This window comes from Mirounga leonina, unplaced genomic scaffold, assembly GCF_011800145.1.
Source record: "Mirounga leonina isolate KUSES-001 unplaced genomic scaffold, KU_Mleo_1.0 Mir_363, whole genome shotgun sequence".
Classification (NCBI taxonomy): domain Eukaryota; kingdom Metazoa; phylum Chordata; class Mammalia; order Carnivora; family Phocidae; genus Mirounga; species Mirounga leonina.
Window position 1 is genome coordinate 791,348 of NW_023270707.1, and position 5,092 is coordinate 796,439.

At 42.4% G+C, this 5,092-nt stretch overlaps 1 pseudogene; it reads right to left on the reverse strand.

Annotated features, from left to right (window-relative positions):
• Positions 1 to 262: 262 nt before the first annotated feature.
• On the reverse strand, positions 263 to 1,963 carry LOC118027163 (annotated as a pseudogene).
• Between the last annotated feature and the right edge of the window lie 3,129 nt (positions 1,964 to 5,092).

Sequence of the window (5,092 nt, forward strand, 5' to 3'; positions counted from 1 at the left end):
ACAGCAGAAAACCAAAATTTGAGAATTGTGCACCAAAAAAACCCCACTTTACATAAATTAAAAGGATGAATACATACATTTACATGTGTAAATGCAAACTGTTTCCCAATTCAAGGCAAGCAATAACCCATGGTGCTCTGAAGAAAAGATTTGAAGGCTTGGACCTCCCAACCCTATCAGACCAGCAGGGCAGAAATGAGAACCGGTTCAGGACTCTTGCCAGCCTCTAGAGAAATCCTGGAATAGGCAGCTCTTACACATTAATAGCCTGCACAGATCAAGAAACTCATGGTCTGGTAGACTCTCATCAAGCCAATAGATTTGTCTTCCATAAACATGTTCTCACCTCAGTCATGATGTGACTGAGCAACATGTATTAAGGTTTTAAGTCAAAGATAGATACAGCATACTAAACATACAAACAGAACAGTTAACTTGAATACAAGGTCAAAAATAGCAGCAAGTTCTACAGTCCAGGGCTAGTATCAGATACACGTTTCAAGGACATATTTCTTTTCAAAGGCTTATTCCAGTTTCATGAGACTAGCATGAGGTTTGCTAGGGCATATTTACACTGTTGAATTAACTCATGTAGCAAATACTATGCATCTGCTCGAAGTCCATTTAGAGGCATTTGTGGAGGATGACGGAGAGACCCACCTCCTTGTATTCCTGCTACTGATCCACATCTGCTGGAGGGTAGACAGCGAGACTAGGAGGGAGCCCCCATCCACACTGAGTACTTATACTCAGGAGGAGCGATGCTCTTGATCTTCATTGTACTGAGGGCCAGGGCCATGAACGCCTTCTGTTTCCATCAGTGAGCCAGGATACATGGTGGTCCCACTGGACACCACCATGTAAGAGTATAGTGTGTTGAGCACCTGGGTAGCTCAGTTGGTTGGGCATCTGCCTTCAGCTCGGGTCAAGATCTCAGGGTCCTGGGATCGAATCCTGCATCAGGCTCCCTGCTCAGCGGGGAGTCTGCTTCTCCCTCTGTCTGCTGCTTCCCCTGCTTATGTGCTCTCATTCTCTCTCTCTTAAATAAATAAAATCTTTAAAAAAAAAAAAAAAGAGTACAGTGTGTCATCATCACACTTCATGATGGGAGTTGAAAGGAGTTGAAGGTGGTCCCATGGGTGCCACAGGACTCCATACCCAGGAAAAAGGACTGGAAGAGTGCCTCTGGACACCAGAACTGCTTGTGGCTGGTGGTGATCACCTGACTATAGTTCATAACTATTCTTCTGGGAGCAGGAGGATGTAGCTGTGGCCCCAGCTCCTGCTCCAAGACATAGCAGACCTCCATGATGTCATACAGGATTTCCTGCTCAGCCACTGTGGTGAAGCTGCAGTCATGCTCCATGAGAATCTTCATGCGATGGTCTTTCAGGTCTCAGCCAGCTAGGACCTGACACAGGATGGTATGGGGCAGAGTGTAGCCCTCATAGATGGGTACTGTGTGGGTGATTTGGTCCCCATAACTCATGACAATACCAGTGGTACAGCCAGAGACACATAGGAACAACACAGCCTGATGGTCATGTACCTAAGCAAAGTATGGAAGATCTGGAATGTGATCTGAATCATCTCTCAGTTGGCCTTGACATTCAAGGTGGCATCAGTCAGCAGCACAGGGTGCTCCTCAGGGTTCTAGAAGTTGTGGTGCCAGATCTTCTCTATGTTTTCTCAGTTGATGATGATGCCCTGCTTGATGGGGTACTTAAAAGTTAGGATTCCACTCTTGCTCTGGGCCTCATCACCCAAGTGGTCCTTCTGTCCCATGCCCACAATGATGCCTGGTGTCAGGGGTGCCTGACAGTGGACAAGAACATGTCCTGGACAAGGGTGGGGGAGTCATTCCCAGCAAAGCCAGATATGCACATGCCAGAGCCAGTCATGATGAGCAGTGTGGTTTCTTCTAGTGGAGGTCGTGGGCCCAAGGGTGGAGTGAAGCAGGCATTGTGGTTTGATTTGCATTTCCCTAATGATTAGTGATGTTGAGCACTGCACCTTTTCATATACCTGTTGGCCATGTCTATTCAGAGCCATCCATTTTTAACTTGATTTTTTTTTGTTTTTTCTTTTTTTGTGTGTGAGTTGTAGAAATTATTTATATATTTTAAAAATCAACCCTTTCTCAGATATAAAATTTGCAAATACTTTTCTCCCATTCAGCAGGTTGCCTTTTCATTTTGTTGACGGTTCCCCTTGCTATGCAGAAGCTTTTCAGTTTGATGTAGTCTCACTCATTTATTTTTGCAAATAATTCTTACTAAATCATTGAAAATAATGATGAAGTTCTTATTTGTAGACTGCACACATATTGCTAGAGCTGTCATCATGTGGCTCAATTCAATGTTACTAAAAGTGAATAGCAGCTACACCATGGACAAAGGTATGGAATATGAAATCAGAGATTCAAGGCTGCCCCTCCGGGCTATGCTAGTCAGAAAACCCTGACCCTGACCTACTGTGCCCTCTTCAGACTCATGAAACAAAAATGCCTTCAGGAACTCTGGATCTAGCAATTTTAGTAGCTGCTCAGTGGCAATCCCCTTCTTGGCAGTAGTCATAGTATCCCAGTGGAATAGCAAATGCCCAATTCTTCCCATCACCATTGCTGCTTCTGTGGACTACTGGATTTGCCATCAGACCTCCTCATTCAGGCAGTCCCCTGCAAGCCCCGAATGAGGCTGCTCATGGCTGAGTTTGCCAGAAGAAATACAGAACAATTAGTTAAATTTGGATTTCATGAAAAGAAGAAATACTTTTTTTTTTTTTTTTTTTAGAAAAGCCATGTCTCAAATATTATATGGAGCTTACTTGTATTAAAAAATGTTTTAGGGGCGCCTGGGTGGCTCAGTCGTTAAGCGTCTGCCTTCGGCTCAGGTCATGATCTCAGGGTCCTGGGATCGAGCCCCACATCGGGCTCCCTGCTCGGCAGGAAACCTGCTTCTCCCTCTTCCACTCCCCCTGCTTGTGTTCCCTCTCTCGCAAATAAATAAATAAAATCTTAAAAAAAAAAAAGTTTTAATCTGAAATTCAAGTTTAACTGGGTGTCATGTATTATTATGTGCTCAATCTGGCAACCCTACTTGAAGTGTGAAGGTTCTGGTCATCCCAGGCCCACCCCATCCTGGGATGGACTAATGAAATCAATATTTCTTGATTACCTATCATTTTCTCTGTGTATCTTATGGAAAATGCTATTGCTGGATTTCATATTGTTGATTCCTTCAGTCTTTTTGAAACTCTTCTTTGCCTTCCTTGACTCATCTTTCTTTTCTTTTTAAAATCTGACCAGTGTTTCTCTGGATTCTAATTCTTCCCCCACTGTCTAAATCAAAGGTTAGTCAACATTTCCTATAAAGGGTCAGACAGTAAATATTTTATTTTTTGAGGACCACATAGTATCTGTCATAACTCCTGGACTCTGACTTTGTAGAGCAAAAACAGTAACTGGCAATATGCAAATGAATGAACATGGCTATGTTCCAATAAAACTTTATTTACACAAATAGGCACTAGGACAGACTTAGCCCATAGGCCATAATTTGCCAATCCCTCCTCTAGATGCAAGTGTAGCTGGATTAGTCCTTGTCTTTCTTCATTGTTTGTTCTTTTATCGATCTCATCTAATTACATGATAGGCCTACGACTTGTATTTCAGTGACATGCAAATCTGTATCTCAAACCCTGACTTTCCTCCCAGTCTACAGTCTTGTATTCCAAAAGCCTGCAAGATGATTCTTCCTGAATGTCTTATAGACACTTTAAATTCATCAATCCCAATTTCTCTCTGAAAGCACCACATCTCCTGTTCCTCTCCACAATCTCTATTTCTGCCAGGATAACCACTATCCCTATGGCTAAACCCAGCTCAAAATTTCCACAGGTGTTTGGTTTCTTCCTTTCCCCAGCTGCCCATATTCACCCAGTGGACAAGTACTATAAATTCAACATATTTATTTCATATCTGTGTCTCCTGTCCCTTCCTACCACCAAGGGGAAGCTTTCTGTACCTCTTCTCATTGCAATATTATCCAAATGACTCTAGACACCAGACAACAACCAAATTTCTCCAATACTGTTAGACTGCCTTTCCTTGGAATGGTTCTGATTTCTCTCTTTCTTCCTACCGTCCTCTTGAAGACTTTTTAATGCTTTTATATTAAAGTCTAGATTCTTTAGCCTGACATCAAAGACCCTCTCTGAGCAGATTCAACTCTTTAACTGTGTGCACCATTAACAGTAATCAAAACAAACTATGTGCAGTTCCCTAGCTACTCAAACACTTTCTTATCTACTTAATTCTCCCATGCTTTGGTTTTCCCCTGCCCTTCCCAACCCTGGTCACCTAATTCCTACCTACATTGGAGGACCCAGCTCAAATACCTTCTCCACAAAGTCATCCCTAACCTTCCATCTAGAAGAAATGTTTCCATATTCAAACTTTTGTCTCCACTTAGATTATACCTCCCTCACAGCTATTATAATTTTCTACCTTGTATCACACTAGCTCCTGCCCTATCTCCCTTGATACGGTTTGAAATCTGGTAATAGAGTCTCTGAATTTCCTTTTCTTTCCCCCCAAAAGATACAGTAAAAAACTTCCAACCTTCCTCATTTTAGGTGTTCAATACATACTTGGTAAACAAATAAAAAAATAGAAGATTAGTATTCTATATACAAAAAAAAAAAAAATTACTGAGTGAATGAGTATGTGTAAAGAGAGAAAAACTGTGGATGTGTAGTTAATTTTAACTCATTCTTCATTTTTCCACCTTCCCTTTTTTTCACTGTGGCGGAGGAGAAAGGGGCATTTAACCCAGATCTACCTATTTCAACAGCCTCCATTCTTTTTTTTTTTTTTTTAATGTTTTATTTATTTATTCATGAGAGTCAGAGAGAGAGAGAGAGAGAGGCAGAGGCAGAGGGAGAAGCAGGCTCCCCACCTAGCAGGGAGCCCGATGCAGGACTCTATCCAGGACCCTGGGATCATGACCTGAGCTGAAGGCAGACGCTTAACCATCTGAGCCACCCAGGCGCCCCCAACAGCCTCCATTCTTATCTACAAAGATATACTGCC